Raw genomic sequence first — 26,505 nt, forward strand, 5'->3', positions numbered from 1 at the left:
CTACCCTATAAGGATGACGTTATAATTCTGCCCTACTATGATTGAAAAATATATCATTCAGGGTGACAAAATGCTGACCTGTTCATGATATCTAATTACATCATTGACAACGAGAGACTTGCTTCCATAATGCAGTAGGGAAAATGGGACCTGTTCCATAAGGGAATTCAGAGAACTGAGTATAGGGTATGGTAATACATTTAACAAACCCAATTTATCCTCTCCAATTTTACGAAATAAACATGAATTGATGCTGCATAAGAATATCATTTAGACTATCAAAGCTTACATAGTAGACATGTTCATAAACTAATTATTAATTCAGGGAATATCTACCTGGCAATCAGGAACATCGCATAAGGCATTAACTAGAAAGGACTTGATTAGATGCAGCACCTGCTGTTGGTGACGTCACCAGCAGAAGGCACCATTGCATTCCAATATCATGACATCCCATAGAGATATGAATTTAGTATCCTCATTATGGTACACTCAAATTGATGTGTCATATTATATTACATTTTGCTTATAATGAGGTGTGTGCAAACATATCTCTGCAACAATACATATGTACAATGAAATTACAAACATGAGAGGGTGCTCATTTGTTTTCTGGAGAGGTCCTCATGTAAATAAAACGAACTGTCAAGCATGCAACACTACAGACTGCATTCATAACAGTTTTGGGCAGGGCTGTATCTTTCTTTGTCTCTCATACCAGAAACCAGACATCAACAACAAGAAGTGCATATTGGTCACATACTCCTTTCGCCCAGGTCCCACCCACAGGGTGTACCCACAAGATACAGTCACTGGGAAGGCTCCGGCCAGTCTGGCCTGGACTTCCCAACAACACCATATATGGAACTTCCACCCAACAGCCAGTCAGGGGGAAGGGACAGAGCCAGGGCTTCCCAGAAATTTGGGAGAACAAGGTAACAGGCAATAGAAAGCAAAAGGCCACAGGGGCCATCTTGTTTTCTATCAGGAAATACCTGATTCCAATGGCAGGGCCTGGGTACCCCAAAATAGAGTATACTCAGAGCACCTGTCACATTCAGCATGGAGCTGCCACCAGCCCATACTCTTCTCTGTGGGCCACACACAGGTGCCCAAAACATACACTAGGGGCACAGGGTTGCACCCCCATCCATGGGTGCCATAAGGGTATCCCATGGGTTTGTACACCAAGCAAGCCAAAAACTGGAAGAGCTGCACTGCCAGGAGTCTCACATGGACTCCTGGGCAGAAGAAAATACAGAACACAAATGAAAAAGGACGACAGAACAAGGACACGGAGGCCCTGTCTCTCCAATGCATTTCCATCATCACATACATGTATCCACCTAGTTATGTAAAGTTTTTTTTTCAGAAGCCAATGCCTTCAACAAAACTACTTTGCAGTTAATTGTTCATGGGCTATGCTAACTCAAGTTTCCAGACTTAAGTGGAATAGAATCAAGGCAAATGCTGCTGTAATAATGACATTTCTAGTTGCCTAGGGAACATGTTCACATTAGATTCATACTCCATAACAGCATGCATTCATAAAGTGTGGATTATGTCATTACATATTCCAAATGATAAAAGAAATCCTGGAGGACAAACTTGGAGAAGCACATCGAATAACAATGAAACATTACTAAATGTGCTGTTACTGTGGTGAGCTACTCAACTCCATATATTTGAGAATGCTTGGATACAGTGTTTCCTACCCACATACAGTCCATTGCCTAATCTGGGTGTGTACACACTTTTAATTATGAAATGTATATATGGCATGACATTTCAAAGTGCCAATCAAATATTAGCAGGTGCTGCAAAGAATCAACAAAAGAACCACCTCGGGCTTGCATGGCTAGCAATGTCCTACATCCACTCCATATGACCTTTTCCAGTCAAAACATCTTGCTTAAATTGCATCATTTCCAAAAGCCATGGGCTGTCTTTAACAGAAGTTGCCCGTTATTCAAATTGTATATAACTCTGTATCCTCAAAGCCTGCTAGCAGTACTTTGGTAAACTATAAATATAAAATGATATCTAGTTAGATATATAAGTATGTGAAGGGTTACAATGATAAAAGCCAACACTCATATGAAGGGTGTCCCGTCTATTTCTGAAAAAATTGTTTAAAAATAAAATAATTTCGAATCAAAAGCACCGGAAAAAAAAAATTCTAATGCATTATTTTTAATGTAAGGTTTTTTTGGGGGTTTCGTATAGTAAAAATAGTGTTTTTTCCCACAAAACGGGAGTTTGGGGGGACACCCCCCCCAAAAAAAAGTTAATTCAAAAAAATAAAATGTCGATGCTTTTGAGTCCAAACTGTTGTCTTTCGACACTATGACTGTCGAAACTTTGACTATAAACTATCTGAAGTACCAAGTGGTTTCCTGTGACTTCTGAAACCATGAGATATTTTGTATATGTATGTATTGCCCCAGCTATACACGTTGGTCTGAGTCCTGGAGGTGCCTTTTGTTATCCACCTATAGGGCTTAGCCCCTTCCCAGAGGAACATGAACTACCCCCATTGCCAACACAATGGGGAAGTCACACTAAGTGGATAATCACTGGATTCTTTTTGATCATAGGAAGATAGGAGAAGGGGAGAAGTATAGTTTAGCTTGCTAGAAGACCTGATCCAAGGGAAGGAGTCCACCATATAGGAAATGCTTAGCCACAATCCTTCCTGTGACTCCTCTTATCTTCATGCAGACAAGTAACTCTAAGAGCTGACATCAGAAGGAAAACACCTTCTTACAGCAGTTTGGAGTGGCCATTTATGGACGTATCTACTATTGGATATTCACTATATTAGGGAGTGAGACCCCACCTTAACAGTATCAGAGACCCCACCTTAACAGTATCATCTTTTGACTGTTTTTAAGGAAACATCCTTTGGAATCAGCTCTCAAGAAGATTTCACTTTTACCTTGGTGATATGAAGTCTGTTGAAGCTCGACAGCTATTGGGTGATGATAATGATTTCCAGGGAGAGTGCATACCCTCCCCCTGACCACTTCAGACTAACATTTGAAGTGACCTGCTGTTGGAAACAACCTGAATACTAATGTAACACTGTTACCCGGGGCTGTATCTTCCTTACTGGCAATTGCATAGAATTCCTAACTCTTTCTTCTAATACCCACGACAGGGCTTCTCAGCAACCCAGTATCAAAGAAAGCTGCTCTGACTCTCCTTACATCTAAAAACTGCTGCAAACCAGTTTGAGCACTTGGAGATACATTGAATCACTGCAAAAATCACAGGGAGCTTTTTTTATTTAAACATTCTACTATTTTGAATCCCTTTGAGTGTCTTCAGTCTGCCGAATCAACATCCCCTGCATATTCTGCATCTTCTCCAATCTTCAAGCCAATTGCTACTGCAGAACTTCATCATGTCATTAGACACTGTCAAGCTGGCTTGCCACTGAAGTTGAATTGTGGCTGAACTAGAATCACCAAATTTCTGCAATCAAGTCTTCAAACCACATGGACCTCCACACCACTACTTATCCCAGGCTGCTTCAAGCCTCAAGCAATTGTCACTTGTTGGGTTTCCTGTTTTGCTGTATTTTGTCGAACAACCTAACTGACTCTTAACTGACTTGACACATCAGAAAGCACCCAAAAGCCCAGTGTGATGCTTGTAAGCATGTTGCAACAAGATATTAAATTGTCTGCATTCGTTGTGCTTCATTTGCATCCTTCGATTGGCCCTAAGGACATTTGAGTCACAATTATTTACCTTAAAAAAAGACATATCCTTGAACATGAACTGGCTACATAATCTAGTTGCATGCAAGCCCCTGGTACTCACTATCTAGAGCTAAACAGCATGTATTTCACAGAAGCTTGATTGGGTGTTTATTTTATTGGGATCCCAGAACTACTATTCTTGGTTTGAATGCTTCCTTACTGGCTCACACACCTCTTGAAAAATATAGCCTGCCCTCAGTCTATGCTATGTTAACGGGGTGCAGGAAGTGTGCCATTCATGTTGTGCCTGTCACACATTCATGAATGTGATTGCTGCTAGTTTAGGTTTTGTGTGGGGAGGAATAGGAGTTTAGAAACACTACTCATCCCTGTGCTCCTGCAGAATAGTTGAAATTCCATCCCAAGGTACACATGCACACTCTATTAGTGTGCACTAGCAAGCACTGACACTGTCATTTGTACCTCATGCCCTCGATGATGCATCGTTCTCATTTATTTATGCACGTAGGGAAATCCCTGCATGACTAAACAAGATAAGTAGGTTATTAATTATCACGCAATGTCAGCCGTACAGATATGTTGTACAGCAACAACTACTCCTTAAACCAGCTTAATACCCTAACAAATAAATTGGCAGTCAAATTCATGCCAACTAAATGTAGTAAACAACTGACATCTAGGAACCTGCCCTCAATTTCATCCATTCATCTCCACAAATGTGTTTGGATCAGAGGTATCAGCAGAGGACCACACAGCAAAGAGTTATAGAAATAGGACTGCTCTATCAAAAGAGGAATTTTAAAGTAAAAATGAATTACACAGTGCAATAATGTAATGAACCTGCCCCATATTCCATCCATTCATCGTCACAAATGTGTTAGGATAAGAGGTACCAGTAGAGTACTACACTGCAAAGAGTTAGACAAACAGTACTGCTCGGACAAAAGAGGATTTTTAAAGTAAACAATAACAACAAGGTGCAATAAAGTTTATATGATAAAAATTATATATTTATGAGTAACTAAATTGTCTCCCAACTTAGAAAAATAGGGATTCATATCTGGAGCCATACACAGTATGGTTATATTGTTTGAAGAAAATCATGAATCGATGCTACCTCCAAAGTCAAGCCACACAGTAGCATAATTCCTAAAAAGGACTTTAAAGAAGGCCAAACCATCTTATTCTCAGAAAAGAATACACACACAATGTGGTTGTCCACTTTTGCTTGCATTAAGAACTATGGAGGACATTGCTATTAGTGCAAGCTTGCCGCAATGTTCAAGACATATAAATGCCATGCCCACAACACCTGGCATTCGTCAAATAGGCATTTTAGTGTATAGAAGAATCTCTACCATCTTTTGCAGGCAGAAATCTGATGACCAAAACATGTAAGTCTGAGCAACACAGAAAAATGCCAAGTAGCCATTATAAGCAGTTCTGTCAGTGCAGATCAGCTTTTGATAATATTCAATACGTATATACAAACCTTTAAGAAAGGTCTGTGTTAGCATAATTATCACATTCTCCAAGTGTTGGGAACTGTGAAGCCTCCTACCATGCTCAGATTCACTGCATGCCTGTGCAACCACAGCTTTATTTCGAGAAACGTACACACCAGTGTATATTACCCTGGGGTGATACAGATGCAGTTTGCCTTCCGTCCTTTTGGGGACAGGTAATTTGCCCTAATGAAGGACTAAGTCACAAAATGCATTGGCCAATTTGATCTGTTTGCTTCTGTGTCACAATTATAGAGAACATGTATATTAAAATGTGTGTTGGATTACCCATTCTGAATGTCTCCAATGAACTGTACTTTTGCCAAGTTGTTTTCTTGAACTCTACTGGTTTAGACCAACCATGTTGGGAGCACACAATACCCAAGTTACTTTCTGTGGTCTTTTCTTTGGGTATTGCGAATCCTAACACTTTCTAAAAACATCTCTCTTTGGAGAAGTAATTGCCCTCAGTAGCATGAGTCCATTATCTTGAGTCTGCATACATATAACATGCCTATAGAAGGAACAATTGGTCATCCATCTCCAATCTGGATCTAAGTATAACATTGATTATCTTCGGGACACCCCTACAGAAATGTGTCTATTTTGGCATGCTAGCAGCATTATTCAGAGTGAGATCAGCCATGTTTGTGTTTCTCTGATGGAGTCCAGCATTGTCAGAAGAGAGACCATCATATTATGCATCCATCTCACATTTAGGCCTCTTAACCAAATGTGTTGTGCTGGGACCACAACTCTAGTGCAGGCCTCCTCAACATTTGACATTCCGGATGTTTTGGACTACAACTCCCATCCTCCTTAACTAGCATGGTCAATAGCCATGTATCATGGGAAGTGTAGTCTGAAACCTATGGAGAGCCAAAGGTTGCAGACCCCCGCTCTAGACCCTGCGTTTTACTCAGATATGGTTTACTAGCTGGGTAGTTCTGAGGACACGTTTTGATGAAGGTGATATTATGAAAATGCAAGACACATTTATACAATGGGTCTTTCAAACAAGCAACACGTTGATATGATATGATATGGCATTTATAACGCGCCTATACACAAGCGCCTATTACCTCAACTTGAATGCAGTCCTCAATGACTGAGACGTGTGGTCACTGTGACATTCTTCTTCAGCCATTGTTTGTCAGCCACCACACCATTTTTCCTTTCCCTTTGAGAAATTGTTTGAGAATATTAAACGAGCTGTAGGTGGCATCCAAGATGCTGTCAGAGTTTGACATAAGAAAAAGCAGAACATTAACTTCCATCTTTTCTGTCATTGATGATGATTGCACGTGCGTGCCTGGTGATGCAGGACAACAGCTCTCGGATTGAACTGAGTGTGAACATAAATCAGATGCTGAAAGGATCATAACTCGAACCCAGGCATCCAGGACTGCAAAAAATAAAAAAAATAAAAAATGAAAAGATTTTCTGCAATGCTCTACTTACATTTAAATACAGTCGATGCTTGCTTACTTGCTACCTGGAAACTCCATATGCATATATAGTAAATAATGTTGTTCAATTCAGGAAACAGAATGGCGTTTCAAAGGCACTGTAAGGGCACAGCAGCAGCATTATACCCACATTATCCAAACTATACGATGCAAATCCCCTTGTTAACTGTGGGCTGATTCATGAGCAATATTGCCACTACTTTGGAAAATAGACTCAAGATGCAAGTGCATTTTTTCCCAGAGAACATGTGTGCATGCCCAAATGAAGCTAGTTCTGTGTTAGCCTATTTGATTCTCGTGCACTCTGGTGGCAGGTGCTCCTCTGAGTGCATCCATGAGTCACTGTCAGATCTGATCTTATGCGTTATCATATTTGCAAACTATGCCTGCTTTCTCCTATGCCTGGGCTGACCAGGCACGTGTCACATATGTCAGGCTCATGGGACATAGCAACGGAAACCGTCATCTTTCCTGCTCCCCATCTGCCCTGCAGAAGACGACTTATAGCAAACAAAGGCAGCATGGAAATTGCAGTAGAGTTTTACATGCCCACCCTGTCATTGGTCATTGAAGCAGCAATTTCAGAGGACATCTCCTTTGAGAGTTCTCCACTGGAGTATGTTTCTGTCATCGATATGGATGGAGAAGCAGAAGCCTTGATAATCCGCAGGCCCCAGACATACAAACCCCTGTCATTTCCTTGTGGATCTTGGAGTATATCTAGAGATACACGTTTCTGAGCTTATCAGATTGAGCTAGCACACATCTTTGAAGATCTGGTGGTGAAATGTGAATCTCGATGTTTGGTTGGGTGCATGCTGTGGTGCACTGCACACTGTGTGCGTTGCATTTGCAAATCCCCGTTTTATTGCTATGTCCCTTACTATGCACAGCATGAATTAAGACTGTGAGTCTGAACCGTTCTCATAAATATTCACGTAAATGTTGAACATGTCCAAAAGCTCTTGCCTTCAGTCGAAGAGAAAGAGAAACAAGCTCTTAGGATTTGTACTGACTCAATTAAGGGTATGGCTGCCTATCGCCAAAGATGAAATATGTGTTATCTCCAAAGATGAAATATGTGTTAGCTACTAACTACCACGAGGATCGTCCAATAAATGTTGCTTCATGATTATTTTTAGTTCCTTTGAACAATGAGAACACATCCATCTTATGGAGGCTTCAATTGTGTTGAGACTTGAACGAGTAGATCTATCCCTGAATTGTGATTTAACCCTTTACACTTTTCACAGTAGTGCAGCTGTGGATTTACGGCTCTTTAATTTTAATTGTGGAATACATCAGGTACTGTAATGTTGATTATCAGCAAACAGTCCAACATGTGACAATTGGTGGCAAGATATGATTGGTCTTAAGCCACGTACACACTTCTCTTACTTCAAGAGGGAAATGCAACATAAATATGACCTCATTTGAACGTGTTTAATTATTTGAATATTTAAACTACTCTCGTATTATTTGCTTTGATATTTTTCCTAAACACTCCTGCCAAAAATAGTGTCATTAGTGTGAAATAGCATTTGCTTAGTTTCCTCCAGGTGTCTTGTCTTTTGTTCTTCCCTTTCACGTCTCCATTAGTTTTTTGGGTAAAATTTCAGATTGTTTTATTTCATCCTACTAAGAGTTAGAATGGAACGTCTCTCTGGTCCTTCTCAATGATGCTCTTTAATGATCAACCCTCAATGACAGGCACCACATTCAATAAACCTTGTGAGGGTGTGTCCAAAGTCAAGAATAGTGGAGCATATGATGGCCTGCAATATGCCTCTTGCTGTGAATACGGTCAGTGAAATAAAATGTTTAAATGGGAGTGGCATGATAGTGGATCCATCTAAGTCACAGGAGGTTGCCGTCATGTGCTATCTGCCTAGTGAACTTAATTTCAGTGGAAGGTGTGAGTGATACCCTCCTGGAAAGTTCCAATCTCTTGCTTCCTGGCAGAGCAGGAAAACTGTAAAGTGCAAGTGCTCTGTAATAAATGTACCTGACTCTTCAACTCTGCAGTTAATGAACGGGTGCCTCAAATTCACATAGTGAACTGTGTCATACTGAATGACTCAAGTAAAAGGAGCTTAACTGAGGACTTATGTTGTGACTCCAGCCTACTTCATGTGATCTTGCAAATTTCAAATCTATAAATAAGTAGAAAGTAAGACAAAGAGATACATAACCAGTAAACGTATATTATTTATTTATTTATGTATTTGTTTATTTATTTATTTATTCATTGTGCATTTTTAAGGCGCTTGTATATACATCAAGTACATTATGTTTCAAAGTGCCCACAGGGCAACGGGGAGAGAACATGTGAATGAAAGGCACATATATTAACAATGAAGAGAAAGAAAAAAGCGGTCCTACTAGGCCTTTTGAGCATTCAGAACATTCAAGTGCAGAGAGAGAGAAGGGACGAGGGAGAGGGTTAAGTGCTAGGGGTTCCACAGAGGGATGTGCTGGGGAGTATGTTTGAAAGCAGCTCTTAAGTGCCTGACAGGGATCAGTTGGTAAGCGTGGTCAACTGCCAATACAATATGTGCAGGCCTGTGAGACAGCACAGGACAGTGGGCACCCAAAGGCAAGTGCTGGCAGTGGGTGGATCCTGAAGGTGATTGGAGGGGGGGAGGCAAGGACCCAGAAGGACACATAAGGGCCCTGATCACCAATCTCACTGATTTAGTGGTTTAGCAAGCAGAAGGGAGGAAGAGGGGCAGCGGGAGATGAAAAGGAAAGTCTTGAGGAGCTTCCAGAATTTGAGGAGATCTGGCTCAAGATGGAGAGGAAGGAGGAGGCTGCTCCAGAGGAGGGATCCATCCAACGAAAGAGATCGGTCACAAACTCGCTGTTTAGAGAAGTGCTTGACACGCAGAGATTTGGTGCCGGAGGAGCGTAAAGATCTTAAAGGAGAGTATTTGGTGAGAGCCAGTTGTAGTGTGGTCCCCGGCACCAGGAATCCTTGTGGATGATGCTGAGGGATTGATGATGATGCGTATTATGGTTAATTAATGCCAATGGGTAACTTAATAGACCACAAGGCCAAATGCACAGTGTTTAGTGAATATCACCAGATTGCAGAAGTATAATCAACAGACCACATTGTAAGGTGGCCATTCCCAGCAGTGCTCAGATGTACAATCATCCTTCAATGGTTGAAACAATTCCAATAATTAACCCATAATAAATAACACCTACATTATACAGGTAAGAAAAGTGCTACTGTTTGCATTGTGTGTATGTTTTGGTGTAGTCATCCAGCAGAAGTAATCTGTCTTATAAATATCTCAGAACAAGAGTGTTTGTCTTTTCAATTATTTAATTGACAGTGGCCTGAGTAGCAAACAGCTTACTTTGTAGTATTACAGTATGGCAGTAAATAGCTACTCACAAATACATGTTTTATTACTTATAACTATACTTATAACTACATGGTCGTTTGCATCCCCTTAATATGATTGTAAAAAGAAGAACATTGTTTAGTTCCCTGAGATATAAACTATCACATACAGCTATAATTTGACAACTAGTGTGGGAAGCCGTCACAAGACTTGACTGTAGGGTAAAAAATATTGTTTTTGTTTGTGCTGTAACCAATTGCCCAAGTGCCATTTGTCCTGGTTTATACTAAAGCATGTGTGACGATCTTTCCAATGGGATCGGGCAGATATCAGTACCTGGTTGCTAGCCCAATACCTCCTGATATGAGATTGCAATGTTTCGGGGTGTCATTCCTAACATAGCCGCTCTCTGCCCCCACCCTCCTTTCTTCCTTACAGCATGCTTGTCTTCATCTTCCTGCAGCAACAACACTCACTTTAGTCCAATCAATGGGGCACTGTAAAGTAATGGCCATCTTGAGAGGATGGGATACCTGAAGCTGTTTAGGTTTGTGTTATTAACCTAACATGATATGTGTAATTCTGTCTCCGAAAGGCAAGTCTGAAGATCAGACCCTTCTTTCAAAAAGTTCCATGCCAAAATTATATTTCAACCATTTGTATTTGCTACAACAAGAGTGCATGCATGGAGCAGACAAGAGTGCATGCGTAGGGGAGACAGGAGTGCGTGCGTGGGGCAGAAAGGAGTGCGTGGGGCAGACAGGAGTGCGTGCGTGGGGCAGACAGGAGTGCATGCGTGGGGCAGACAGGAGTGCGTGCGTGGGTGCGTGGACAGGAGTGTGTGCGTGGGGCAGACAAGAGTGCATGCGTGGGGCAGACAGGGGCGCAATGAATGAATAAATGTGCATAGAACGGACTGCAGTGCATAGAATTGCGTGACGTACATAGTATGGTTTGGAATGCAGGGAATGTTTGAAAGAGCATATAACCCATCATATCTCACCCACGCTTACTCTCTTCTTTACACCACCACTCAACTAGAACACAGAGATATTATGACACCATTCGGTATTACTGTTCTCATACCAACATTGGCCGCTCACTCCCCATCATCCTAAGTAAACACTGCTGGTTACACACCCCCCAGCCAGGCGTTCTCCTCAGGCCTAACGCAGCCACATTCGGTCTGGATAATCCTGCCAGAACTAACACATACTCCTGATCCCTCAACCACCTCACCCACCGCTAAGAAGCAGCTACTACACGAATACCGCAACAGCTGCGCACATACCCGGTGTGCACACGTGCCATTGACCCTCTCTACTCTCTCTATGGACCTGAACTTCGGTTCCCAAGGGCGTTCAACCTAACAGCGCCTTCAGACCATACCAATGGTATATAAGGCGCTATATAAATGCAAAATAACATAACATAACATAAATGCCTTCTGGCACCTACATCAACTTTACTGAAGTGGCAGCAAAGCAGTTAAAAGGTCACATAAGCATCCCTGGTGGCTTCTGGAACACAAGGTGTCAGTAGGCCAATATGTCTTTGCAATCTCTTGAACCCCTGATTCCAAATGTAATAAGTGTGTAAATTAGTCAATTTGTTGGCATTTTATCCTTTAAATACAAGCCCTGCTGGCTTTTAAGGACACATAATTGTACAGCCACAGCAATTCAGTATCATTCCAGTGATTGCTCCCTGAGTCTGACTTAAGCTAATGTAAGGCTAATGCGTATCTGCATCTTGCATGGATGTCTACACTATAGCCATGCAGAACAATAGCCAGAAACCTGCCTTTTTTGATCCCCTACTGGGAGCATAAGTCCTTCCTCCAGGGTACAGGAACCCCACCAAGGAGGTTTCCAAGGAACTGGTGCATCAAAAGTCACACTGGAATAGCAAGGACACACTCACACCAGGCTGGTGACCACTGGAGTACATTAGAAGTCAGAAGGCATGGGCAAGTTGCTGAGAGAGCAGATCTGCCATACTGGTTTCTGCAAGGGATATCTACAATGCCCTGTCCCTGCTATTTCCTACACGAAAAATCACTATAGATATGTCAGAAGGTAACTAGCACTTGTTGCAACTACCTGGGTGAAACCCCTTGCAGAATGCTTGCGGTGGACCAATCCACTGTAAATTCATGATGTGATTCTGCCTTTAAAACGAGGGGAGACTCCCGCCTTTTTTGGTTCATCCCTAGAATCACAGAAGAACAAGAAAAATTAACTGGATCTCTGTTGGACATACTGTCTATTACATGGTCCTCTACCGGAAGGTGAGGACCGAAGCCACCAAAGGAAGAAGGGAGCTCTGTCACCTAATCGCTGTAAGGGAACAGTGTGGGGGAGCTGCTGTAGACTGCGGGATCCCGGTAGGTGCCAGACAGATACCCAGAGAGGAAGTTTCAAAATAAAGAATGCATCTTGTTCTGGAGACCCTGGATCGACCCTCAAAGTAACATAGAAGCCAGGAGCAGCTGGGATTGTTTCATCACCTCAAGACATCTTCTCACTGAATTGATTGTGTTAAATGCATTTTCAGCCCCCGCAGGATGGATGGTGCTTCTTTTGCACACCGCTCATGCAACCCTCATACAGATTGCTGAGGTTTGAGATATACAGTACAGACACTGACCTTACACTTTGAAGTGGAGGGACCCGTCTTAACCTGGGATCACAGGTTTGACATTGTGGGAGCTAGTGACTCGTGCACCGACTTGAATGCTGGAATACATCAAACTTGCCTGTCTTGCACACCAATTACACCCAGCAGATCCATTTTCTTGCCATTAACGGAACTGCTGCTTCAAAGAATTGGAAAGCATTGTCTCGCCATCTTGAACGCCGGCTGGACCCAATGGGAGCCTGCACCTCCAAACTGTCCCAATGCCAAGTGCCAGTGTGATCACATCAATTTGAACATCCCAGAATCGTCTCGACTGCGCGAAAGTGACCAGAATTCTGTCTGATTGCTGTCAAACACCAAAGAAAGGCTTAAAGGTTCAGTGAGGAGGTTGTGTCCCACTGGTCTAATTTATGACAACATAGTGACTTTTAAGTCCCACTTCTGCAAACAAATCTTGATTGTACATTGTACCTTCTTTTACTTTGGAACCATTGCATACACCCTGTGTGCGTTGCTATTGTCATCACATCACACCCCTTTTGGAAGAATGTCTTGCCCGTGGCCCATGTCATGAAAAGAGGTGAAGGAGTCATCAGATTTTCCGGGCTGTGCCGGATTCCCCTTTGTGATTGGGTCACCTTTGGTGTGAGGCAGAGTAGACACTTTAGCCACAACCCAGCCTTGCACTCCTGCAGTGTGGTGGCCATTTTGGCAGATGCACCCTTCTTCTTGGATAATGTGGAGGTATTTGCACTTTCCAGCTCTCCAGCTCATCCGCCTCCCTGTGGAAAACACGCTGCAGTGTCTCAGCAAGCTTCTGAGACCTAAGCTATGGAGCTGCCTGAACACCCGCTGGTTTTGGGGATTCATTTGTGTCCTTCATTTGAAAGTGTTCTGAGGTCTGTTGGCGAAACTGGGGTACCATTTGGGAAGAAATAATGTGATCCCTACTGGCTGGAGCCCTTACCCAATTTGCACATTTTTAATATGAAATGTGTTTTGTGGGTGGTGCCAAAAGTACGCATTTGAGCAATTTGGTAATCGTAATGATTCTAATAAAGGCAATATTTTTTTTTGGTTGCATTATTATTATTATTATTATTATTATTATTATTATTATTATTATTATCGTTTTTATTAGTAGTAGCAGCCACAGAAATAGTGATAGTAGTCGTTTTGTTGTTATTAATGATGATATGAATAAACAGTGCTTATACTGACGTTTTTTTGTGAAACATAATATTTTTGATGAATGATTGTTTAACTTAATGAACACATAAATACAACACCACTACACAAACCCGGCATGATGTGAATGGTTGATTAAGGAATCACAGTATGGCATGAGAGTCAGGCATGTCACAGTTGTGAATAAAACGCAGCTGCCACTAATTTATCTGGACACTAACAAAGACTCGAAGCATTTTAGTTTAGGCGATAATGAAAAGATGTTGTTGTTCAAAGACATTTCTTTATTAAGTTACATTCAATAGATTTTTAACGTTAAATACACCACCACCTTGCGGCAAATGTAACAACAAATTTTCCTTTGCAAACCTGTCACTTTAAATGCATTAATTAGTAGTAGCCTGGTGGGCTTTGGTGCTATCACTGCGTGCAAGCATATTATGCAGGACATCATCCACGACACCTGTTACATCTAATTAATGCCGTTGGAGGCATGGCATCTAGACAAACATGCTACACATATTCTCAGACAGGGCGTCAGGTCAGTCAAAGGACATGGCATAGGAAAAGTGTCTGTTGAACTACAATGCACTTACACATTCATTCCTAAGGATCACCTCAGGATATCACTGTTCGAATGGGGAGTGGGGGGAGGGTGTGGGGGGTCTCGGCAGCTGTGACACTCATGTTAGTGTGCAATGGCATGCCCTTTTTGCCACCACAAAAGATATCAAAGTAGGTTTCACTGAAGGCTTTTATAAATCATGTGACTGTTGAGGAATCGTTTTGATAGAAACTCCTGATGTATTTCAATCAGTTATATATTTCAATCAGTTATTTAAAAATATAAATATGTGTAAAGCAAATGGAATGTTTTGTATGAGCGATGCATACTAACTTTCCACTGTGTTGTACCTTTAAGAGTCGTCTTTGGGCACTTGTCCGTGCACATGTGGGGAATTTATAAAACAAATTATGATAATCACACTTTTTTACAGAGAATTGCAAATGTGTTGACCATGACAGTTTGGAGTTTGACCATGTTTCCCTCCCTAGTACATCCCTTGAGATTGTGCGTAATTTGACTAGACATATTAGTGATGGTTGTAATTTGTGCAGGCCTGCATTGCACCAGAATCTAAAACGTCTTGCTATTCCCTCTACGCGCATCGCTCTGCACCAGACCGCTGTGCAGTTCACACTGCAGGAGTGTGTGCTTGAGTTCGGTGCTAGGGGCATCGAGAAAGTGGGTGCTGTCTCACTCACTAGACCTTGTGGTCATGCTCGAGGGCATGGGCCCTTCAAGGGAAAGGTGAATGGCCTGGAACTTCACAAACTGTTAGGGTGGATATCGTGCTGCGGAACCAGGCGATGTGGCCCCACTGGTGCTGCCTGCCTCTGTGCCTGGAGTAACCATGCCTGATCTGGGCTGTTGCTGATCATCTGTGGCATCTTCTCGACTTTGCAATGGAAATGTGTCTCGGGCTTCACTAGAGTGCCTCTTTTGCCTGTTGAATGCTGAATGTCCCTGTACAACTGAAAGCACTCCACACCCAGTATTCGACAAATATCAGCACAGGCTCGTTCAATATTTATTTTTTAAACAGTCAGTTTTTGCTGTTATTCACCTCTTTTGTCACCACCTGTGGATCAGCATTAGGGTCAACGATTTTTCTAGCAATACAAAATATATTGAGAAAACGTTCATCTATAGTGATTTTTACATACATTTACAGTTGAGTATCGGTCCGCACGAATCGCGAATTTCATTGAGGACGAAAGTGAACATTTTAGGTAGACTCAGCGCGTAATTGTTACTGAATCCTAAGCAAGCGGGTAACTATGCAACATGCTCCAGAGATCTGATATGGAATTCCTCGTTAGTCATGAGTCCTTCTCCAGATAAAGGAGGGACAAAATAAATGAGAGTCTCTTCTGTCTCTGAAAGCCATAGCTTCAAGGGTCTACTTCCAAAGGGATAAGATGCCCTTGTCTAGGTTTCTTCCCAACACACCAGCACATGTCTGCCTACAGTGGGAAGCAGAGTTAACTACAGTCTTAGCCATAAGGATACTAAATAAAGATATTTTTCTTTTCTTCTTTGATCTATTTTAATGAAATAAGAAATTGTTAATAACACAACATAATCACTTCTTTGATATTTCAAATTCCTGTTCTTCTTTCCCTTGCTCGCCTCAGTCATTCTTACCTCCCTTCCCTCACATTCCATTATTATCATAACTGATTATGCAATGTTTTTTGGGACGCTCTAACCATCCTCACCACAGAGATCCTACATGCTGCCTACATTAATTGCAAAATGTGCCGTCTTCAAACCGTATGTGCAATGGATGGACCAAACCTGATTTGCATATGGTCTTCCTTTCTGTAATAGCTTGGCAGGCTAAGGAACAATGGTTTGGGAGGTTGCCCAGAGCTGTGCCAGGGGTTAAGATGAATTCCAAACCTTCCAACCATCACCTTTTGTTTTGTCTAAGTCACCCCAAGTGGGACGGTTTTGCATAGCTGTGGGTCCTGTGCCTGTTGGGCCTCGAGATCAAGGCTACTCCTCACTGATGATGACCAGTGAGGTTGAGACATGTCTGGGGATGCTTGTGGACTCGTGCAGAAAGTGATGTGACCGAGCAGTTTGGGCTGGACTGCCCCTTTTGGGATACTACCAAGACTGATTTGCATATGGCCATTCTCCTTTCTGTAATGGCTTGTCAGGCTAAAGAACAATGGTATGGAGAGCTTTCCAGAGCTGTGCCAGAGGTTAAGATTAATTCCAAACCTTCCAGCCATCACTTTTTGTTTTGTGTTAGTCGCACTGAGTTGTAACGGGTATGCCCAGAAGTGGGTCCCGGGCCTGCTGGGCCTATAGACCCAATCTACTCCTCACTTAGGACACCCAAAGCATTTTTAATAAAATGAGACAATGATCTGAATGTTTAAATAAAAAAAAAAACACATCCACAAGGTTCAGTGTTGTGCAGCCGAGCAACATATATATTAATAATTAGATAACGCTTGGACACTGTAAGGAGAAAAACAAGAGCATCCTGCTCTGACTCTTCCCTTGCTTTTTCTTGTAGACCAGTGGGCTAATGGGATTCAGCTTCTGAAGCGCACGGTTCATTGTTCATATAACTGTGTCCCAGAGGCTTTGCGCGAGCACTTGCAGCTCTATTAAACCTCAATGTCATCCTCTGCGTTATTACAGAAACGCTCAATATTACTCGACTACATTTTCTCCTGAAGGCATTCAGAGGAAACGTTTATTGCACCTTGCTTCAAGTTGTGGACACCTTAAGACATCAGACAAGCAGAAATCATGGGCCTGATTTACAAAACATCTCCCATTCAAAAAACGCTTTTGTAAATCAGGCTCCCTGTGTTTACGGAAGGGGAATACTAATACAATAGCACAACAAGGCAAGTCCTTGGGAAGAAAGTCAAGTAAGCTAAGGCCACAACGTCATACGGAATGCATCATGTGACTGCAGCCGTTAAAAATGTCACGTTTCCTTTAGTTTGCACGTGCATATGCAGACCTTTAAAAAGTGCATCTTAGTGAGAGGCATTGTCAATGACAAGGCTTCATTATCATGAGATCATAGGATCATGACCTCAAGTTGGGCCCTATTTTTTTGTGATCATCAGAATCTAGCTGTGTAGTGTATGCCATATACATCAATTATTCTGAACTGAACACACTAAAAGTAACACCATATTTGGGACCTGATTCTAAACGTGTTTTTCAACTGCACTGTGGTATTGTAAACCACTTCAGTAAATCAGGCCCTTGCTATTGTGTAACAAATACGTTGGAGCCTAATACGCAAAACTGCAAAACAAACAAAGACTTCATATTGTGTACATTTTGTGTTTGGGTCTTCTTAAATACGTAAGAAATAAAACCCACAATGGTGGGCTTTCCCTGGCCATAACAGCCCAGACATTTATTTACAGGTGACAGAGAACCCGTGGCATATATTAAGGTCTTCAGGCCATTATGAAAGGTAAACCATCTCTGCAAGAAAATATAGATGTTAGCCCTTCAGCATATTGTCCAGGTTAAGAAAGGGCAGGATGGCTGTTTCTCAATAAAAAAATAAAGAGCAGCCAATGAAATGGGAGGGAACTACTGGTTGAACATTTCTATTTCCATTAGAGGACTTGGTGAGGTGTGGCACGAAGGGAAGCAACAGTGGATGAAGCAAGGTGAGCGGTAAAATGCCCAATGTATGGTGAGAGGCAAAGAGGGAGATTTTCCTGGGGGCCCTAGGGAAGGAGTACTGATTCAGTAGTGGGGGCGGGGTCGGGGAAAAGATGACAGAGCAACTTTAGAGGGTTAACAATACCCATCTGACACCTTACAATTCAGGTGCATTCAATGAAGTACGGCCAGCGTTCTGAGGCGTTTGAAAGCCTTGCACTCTCCATTACATCAAAGGCCAATATCTAATATTGAGGTGATATTTTTAATTAAGGACATTCTGTTAAGACCATGGGCAGGCAGGATATCATTGATCAGCTAGTTGCAGCACTGAATGTAGTGGCCATTTATTTAATGCAACCTCTACATCAGATGAAGATATTCTTGGCAGTATGTGACTGATATGTGTGTAAAGAATTGCCTAGTATTCTGTGTGTAAATGCAAGAGGTGATATTTAAATATCAGAAAAAACCCAAGATTGAATGCTCGTATTAAATTAGGGTGCCAATGTGTCGATTGATATAGTATTGTACCCCCATAAAATGAACAACAAGCTATTGTTTTAACGATTCGTCAGTTTTAGTAAATAAAAGGCAGAAGACATTTTGTAAATCCCAGACCATAAGCAGTGTTAAAACATGCTAAAAATACATATCCAAACTTATTGTGATGGCCTAATAGTGAAATAATGTAGCTACTTTAATGAGGAATGCTAACATTCCCCCAGCAGTTTGTTAACCAGTGCATATGTGAGGACAAGATCAAAAGACTAGCCGGCTGCTCCAGGACAATGGGCCTCATTACGAGACTGGTGGTCGCAGAATGAACGGTGCCGGTAAAGTACTGGCACTGTTCATTCCAGCACGCCACATTATGAGTTTGCTTGCGGGTGGCGGTATGCATGTCTGGGCCAGACCAGATGTGCATACCGCCATCCGCGAGCAGACCAGGATGCTAACAATGGACCTGTCATTAACGGTCCGTTGTTAGCGCCCTCCCCATTCCCATTGAGCCCTATGGGGGCTCGAATGAGAATAGGGATGTAGCGGGTCCGGGTCTCGAGAAAAGGGAATTACTGGGCCGCAAAAGTCGGAATGGCCTGGTAATTCCCTTTTTTCGGGCCCCGGACACGAATTTGGAGGCAGCCATGCAGCTAAGAACGGCATGGCTACCTCCAAACTCGTAATGAGGACCAATGTGTAGGTTCTCTCACTTTATTGAGATAGTCAAGCGGAAATCATTGGCATTCATGCAATTGTAGATCTAACCATCATGTGTTCCACCTGTGGGGGAACATTTTAATAAACCTCCTGACCGTGGTTGCATTATAATACTGTGCTGCTAATTCAAACAGCCAGGTTTTAACAGGTGTCTTATTGCAATTGTTAGGTGAGCCTTATGTTCCACTGTGCATGTTCTAACCTCTATATTTCATTGCATAGTGGGTAGCAGTGTTCCCATCCACAACTCTCACCTCTGAAATGTTTCCTTTTTGGGATACTTAAGCATGTTTTAGGCTGGCACTTTCCTAGGCACAACGGTTTTAGCCAACGGAAGTCATCGTAAAATAAGCAAGCTTGCCTGCCTTAACCATGTGTGAAGTGCGGAAGTAGCTTACTTTGCATAAATGACTGTATTGTTATATGCTTTCCAGCCTGATTGTACTGTTCAGAGCGTGAGAACGCAGCCATTGCCTTAAACATGTATGCTGAGATAATGTCCTTTCACCTGCAATGTTGTTTCTGTCACCTGTCCACAACTCCCACGCCATTGAAATGCATGTGTACTCTTCAGTACATAACCCAGTGCATTGTGGAGAGTGTGGGTTGTAGTGCTAAGCCTCGTTCTGCTGGTTTGTTGTTCTGTGTCTTGGCTATTGCTAATAACACCATTACCAATCCACTGCAATAGTGTCTGATTGTTTTTTCCATGACAAGATTTGTGCCTGTGATGCAGTATTCCTGCTGCTCTGTGGCCAAACCCAAGGGTCGCTGGACTTGACTCCCAGTGATCCCCTTGGGCCAAGGAGAGATGATTTTTTTCGGTGGGGAGAGCTGGCAGGCACACCTGGGGATTACAGGGACTAGACAGAGCAAATGCAGAAGGAAGGCCAAATGAAAAAAAACATGGGTTGGTAAACACAGGTAAATGCAGTGTTATGTGTCATATCTTGTGTAAACTTGTACGAAATGGGTTGGGGAAATATTTGTCTTTGGTAAACAAATCTGGAAAATATCTGTTGTCCTAGGACATAGGAGGGAAGGGGCCCTGCCTATAAATGTTGTGATCAGATCAGGAAACTACAAAAGTGGTGTAAGTGACTTCAATTCAGCACTCCAACTAAGTCAATGCCTAGTCTGGGATGCCCAATGGAAGCCCTTATATATATATTTTTTTATGACAAGTTCATAAATCTGGTTGATGAACCCCTATATAATGCTTCCCTTTGAATCCCCCTGACCTCACTGAGCCAAGAAGTAAAGTTTGTTTTGCAAATGATAAGATTTATTTGAAAAATTAAACAATATATATATATATATCACACTTTTATGAATAAATTAATATTTGATAGCACACTTATGAAGATAACAGTGATCAACAATGGATAATATTACACTAGCACAATTCTTGAATTACTTAGGAGTTGGTATAGAAAGGATAAGGTATCTGAGAATACTTTTATGGTTTCAAGAAAAAGCAATGATGGAAGAATGCAGCACAGAAATAAACTGATATGGTTTAAACAATAGATAAGATGATCACGTTTTTCTTTATGACAACTCACTCCCCCCCTATGCAATATGAAGCGATGGAAATGAGGTCACACAGGTTTTTAGGAATTCAATCAAAAGCAGTTCAGTTCCCGTTTCCTCCAGCAAGCTTAGCGAAAAAGGGATGATTTTAAAACACAGGCCAAATACTTTTACATGTGATTTGCAATGAAGTGAAAAATACGCTAAAAAGGAGATTCAGGGTAGGTGACAGCTACTTTGAATTAGTTCAGGTCAAAACTAGCAATGATTCCGGAATGATTATCAGAGTGAAAACGAATTTCAGCAGTGGAAAGCAAGAAGCAGCTATTTTTACAAGTGGTGAAATTGAGCCAGTTTGCAATTCGCTGCACTTTTTATGAGGAGTTTGGATGTCCTTAGGTTCCTTGGAAAGCCTAGGTACTTAGCTTTGAAATTAAAGTTAAATCTTGCTTCTAGGCCATACGGTTCAAAAGATACGGACGTTTTTGTGGAGGTAGATTTTCAGAAATGAAGTAAAGATTCAGAATGACAAATGACACTTTCACAGCTTTGAAATCACAGAATGGACACCCGATTTCTATGCAGTTCTGGACAGGTGGATACTCACTCCTAATTTTGGACTGGAATAGGCCGCCACTGGTTCTGCTCACAGCGTGGCTTCTGGTCTGGGTCTGGCACTGCACAGCAGTCTGGTCTGGTCTGGTCTGCTATCGGCACTGCACATCGGTCTGTTCTGGTCTGGTCTGCTATCGGCGCTGCACAGCGGTCTGGTCTGGTCTGCGGTTCTGGATACAGCCCTGCTTTCTGGGTCTGGTTCTGGCACAGCGGTCTGGTCTGGGTCTCTGGTTCCGGCAAATTTTCTTGGCAAAGAAGCAGAAACAGCACAGCCCGGCTGTTTTATTCTGATGTGCCCCTTGGAAGTCTGGGGTAAAATCAGTTTGCAAGATTGGAAGGCCAGCTGAGAAGAGTTCAGCTTGCAGTAGGCCCTCTGCTTCAAAGTTCTGGAATCTGGAGTCTGGTTTTCTTGTGCAGAGCGTCCCGCCAATGTTCAGGTGATGAGTGAATCTGGAAGTTTTTCCACTAAGGCTTGCCATCCTTACTTATAGCAGAAATTGCATCACCAAAATGGGTGTGTGCGTGGGCATAACCAAGCCTGCCCCTCACAACTCATCATTGGCCAAATTCTCCTCTCTCCCTTGATTGGGGGAAGGAAATGGAGTGTCATTGTGATGAGGTATGTTTATGGGTCAGAAAATCCTCCCCTTGTCATTTTGCACACACATCTATTTTTGATTCAAATGCATATGTATCTATGTACAATTTTTCTAATATTATATGTCCAGTTAACATATTTTCTGTAGCGCCAAACCATCCGATCCCTGTCTTTGTAAGATGTTGTGTCCACTTCTGACAGAATTCTGCCCTTTTCATCCAGAACACAATATCTAAATTTTTCCAGAATTTACACAAATGTGCGCAAGGAATATGGGCATCGGATGATGAAGTGTCAGATTTTTAACATACAGACATTTGGAGTAATACCCTATTTTCCGCTAATAGCCCCCAAAACATACCACAGAGTCCTAACACCTCTTAAAATGTGCACAGAAAAATCACAGGAATAATTATATTATTTATATAATTTTGATAATTTTGTACAATGAATTATCCATCTTTTTAAAATTATGCTCTGGCCTAGATGGGTGTGGTTAATTCCAACGCACATGGGGGAATTTCTGGTTTGTCCACTTCCTCCAAGCTCAGCTGGCTCACAGAGGCAGAGCCCCTCCCAGTTCCTTCCAAGAGGAAGCCTTTTACCACCTCCTGATTTAGCAATTGCTTTGAGCCAAGGGAAGTTCATTGTTCCGTTTCCCTGCAGTCCCAGGTACCCCTCCCCTGATTCAATCAGAGAGGTGTAATCTCCTTTTGGTGGGGGCAGCAGAAGGCAGGCCAGGCCTGTGAATGCAGTTGCTGGGCAAGTTTCAACTCCTGTCGGGGGTAGTTGCCGGGCAGAATTCAATCCCTTTAAGCCAGGCTTCAGCCAAATGTCACTTTTGTTCCAATTTTTCTTCATTCAAATCAAACTTACAATTTTTACACATGCAGCTAGAATGCTGATTCTAAGTTCAGAACTATGACATTTAAACAGTTGCAACCTATGTGACACTCAAAAGTAGGTCACTCTTTTATTTTAAACATTTCGATTTTAGTGGCTTTAAATCCAATTTCACTTAAGCTGCAGACATCCACAGCTCAGCCAGTTTTGTTATGAACATTATTTTAGGCTCTTCATCTTTCCAGATTTTGTATGCACACAAGACTTCATTCTACCAGACGTCTGCTGGTGTTCAATAAGATTTTTGAATATCTTGCAATGTTTGAAATAGGCATTTTGAGCTTGCATTCAGAGAAACAAAGGTGATTTCAAAGTGTTTTTTGAGCTAACAGGCACTGCTGTTTTTCCTTTGGCACCACGTTTCACTCATGGCGCTTCTGGCCCATCACGCTCGCACTGGTGGGTGGCAGGGGAGGCGACCATTTTGGTGTGCGCAAAAACTGTGCGGCTTTCCTGGATTCTGGTGCAAATGTGGGCTTTTCGGCCATCTTGGATTTTCTAAGCCCACAGCACCAAATGTTGCAGCATAATAACTCGAACATGGGTCAATACACCTGACAGTGGCTAGCCACTGCAGCCAAGAGTAAGAGTTAAAAGCAGCACATCCATGCTCCATACTGACTTGAGATGACATAAGACCTCTGTGCTTGTCAGAGTAGAGTAGGATAAAACCAGGGATTGGGATGAGAGAACCTTGTGTGAATGCAAAGAAAACATATAGGATGAGAGCCCCGTGATTGTCCTATCAAACCCCAACCACGCTATTGAAATCCAGTGTGTGCAAGCCCAACTTTATATTGCACACTCTCCTCTATCCAAGTACAGGAGTTGTAAAAGGCTTTGTTTCCACGGTTTATGTGACTTATCTTTGACCCTTTCCTACCCCTGCTTCTGACAAAGCTGAGCACATGCTCTTCACTGTGAGTAGCGTAATGCAGGACAATGACTGCAAATGACAGTAATCTGAATTCGATCGACACCTGCGAGTGTCCCTGAAATCATTTTTGATGGGGGCGTAGCAGAGGTCAAGTATCATTACCTGATCTTCTGGATAAACATGGCAGAGCAGTCAACTAATTCTTGAGTCAGCTAAGCCAGACCTGGGAAACAATAGTACCCGGAGCAGGCAGAGTTAGGCACGGACCTGGCTCCACCAAAAATCATGCCTTGTAATGTCCCCTGCAAGGTTGTGGTCAGGCCAGTCTAGAGATGTGCCTCTTCCACTTAAAGTAAGTCCATCTCATTTTATGATTACACAGTACTCACCCAAATCCTGAACTTTTCTGGATAAATGGCGCAAATATACGCAGGGTGATTCACCTATACACTTTCCCCAGGAATGCACATTCAATTTAGAAAAAATAACAATCCTGCACAGAGCACTAGAGAAGAAAGTTTCCCATGAGCACTATAAACAATGGGATAGTTACCTACACTGGTACCAAAGGGACAGAGAGACAGTCAGAGTCAAAGATAAAAGCCCTGAAAGATACCAGAGAGAAGCTCCTTGAGCAGGTCAAGACCCTGAAGACTGCGAACACAAACTTGCAAGTCCCCGCCCGAAAATCCGATTACAACACCAATATCCTGTCATCAAAGAGGGGGTCCCGCCGAAGGAATCTCCTGAAGACATTCTGAACTGTAAAAATCCTGCCATTTTTAAATGATGCACCCGGCCGGCAGCCTGGTAGCCCAGTCTCTGCCCAACCACCAACCTATCCACAGTCCACACCCATAAGCTCTAGGTACGAGCCCATATCTCGTCACCATCATCCACCATCACACAAACATTTCACAGATTCCCAGTTTCAACCACCAGTACCAGCACAGGTGTATGTATGTCTGCTTAGACTGCTCCCTGGAGGAGAAGAAACACCATCACGTTACATACATTCTGGAGTGCCACTGATTTATTGAATGTAGTTCAAAAATTCAAGAAGAAACCAAAAGATCCTATCAAGATTCAGGATTAACTTCAAGGCACCATAGACTGCTACCGCCCTACCTGTGCTAATCTAATCCAATTACTGTGGTCACCTCTTAACACCTTCACTCTGTTAAAACTCCAGTACAACTGGCCATCCGAAGAACCTCTCACCACAGCAAGACAGAAAGCATTCACTGATAGGCTCTAACAAACCATCCCCCAAATCTGTCCCGGGAAATCTGACACGTCCAAAATTAATGCATATAAATAAGCAAAGGGTGAACATTGAACAGTATTCTGGAATCATTGATGCCACCACTGTAGAGCCACAGACTGTGGTGGCACAATTCATTATGGAGCTGCAACTCATTGTACCAGATAATTTCAGTGCTAATCTGAGGGGAGGGGAAGAACCTGGTAGATGTTTTGCTAGTGGCACAGTACTTCCATGAAAGAATTCAGACTGAAAGAAAGCACTCAAAGCAAGCTTCTGGCATTGCAGATACAACAGATACAGCCTTCCCTGGGAAGGAGAGGGTTCTGCTCCATTGTAAGAGGGAAAGAGTGGGTATGGGGAAGGGGAGCTCCCCAAGCTCAAGAAGAGAGACAGAATAGTGGGAGATACCACAAACACATACATCAACCAGTGTATCTACTGTAAAGAATTTGGGCACTGGAATGATAACTGTCCGAAAAACTGTCAGTATGACAGTCGGGCGGTCTACCAATTACACTGGTTTGGCTGTACCCCATCAACCGACATCATGGCAAAGTGATCATTAGTATTGCCAGCGGGTTCACAAACTTGTTGCACCACTCATACTGCTTAATCTGGTTGCTCCTTATGTCGATTGTACTATTGCTGGTGAAAGCTATCATGATTGGCTGACAGTGGAGATCACGGTCAGCTCTGATGGCTTCTGAATTTCCAGAGTGTGTGCATTCCAATAAGATTGTCAATGTTGTTGGAAATTGAGTGCTTGGATACCTCACTTTCTGTATGCCCCTCTTATGGTCAAGTTGGGTCATATAACGGACCAGAAGACGCTCATGTTGAGTCCTTGGTCCCCTGTTAACCTGTTTGTGTTAGATTTATGTGAGTTGAGTTGTTCCATATAGTGTTCCCCCAATGGTCTATCACTCTGCCTACTGAGAGCATAAGGTTTTGGTTGTGCTTCAGGAGAATACCCAGTTAAAATCAGGAGACGGAGCCAGCACTCCCTTAGAGCGTGACCGAGTCACTATAAAATGATGCTCTACAAATTAAACTTGCTACATGCTCAATGCTGAGCCAGTTAAAATTACCCTGCTGTGTGTTCCACAGTGCCCTTTCTCCAGACAGGACCAAGAAGAAATCTGCCCCATATTAGAGTCCCTTCTCAAGAGCATGTGGCAGCACACCCAATCCAGCACTTGGCAGGGGCATGCTAACAGTAAGAGTGAGAACATTTAGAGAAATACAACATCCAGTGGCAGTGTGTGGTGACACAAAAAAGTCCATGTACACTCACACAAGTGAGTGTCTTTTTTCTGGCCTCGGCTCAGATTTGCTTATTACATTAGAAGATGCTTGTCTTTTGATTCCGTCAGACACACTTTTTGTTAT

General features: G+C 42.5%; 1 protein-coding gene across 27 annotated transcripts in view; it reads left to right on the forward strand.

The window, feature by feature from the left end:
• The window catches only part of NRXN1 (neurexin 1), a 2,019,102-nt gene that overhangs the window by 1,810,219 nt on the left and 182,378 nt on the right, over nt 1-26,505 (forward strand). The gene's annotated exons all lie outside the window — the stretch shown is intronic.

Source organism: Ambystoma mexicanum, chromosome 4q (genome assembly GCF_040938575.1).
Source record: "Ambystoma mexicanum isolate Mex_15411 chromosome 4q, UKY_AmexF1_1, whole genome shotgun sequence".
NCBI classification, from domain to species: Eukaryota; Metazoa; Chordata; class Amphibia; order Caudata; family Ambystomatidae; genus Ambystoma; species Ambystoma mexicanum.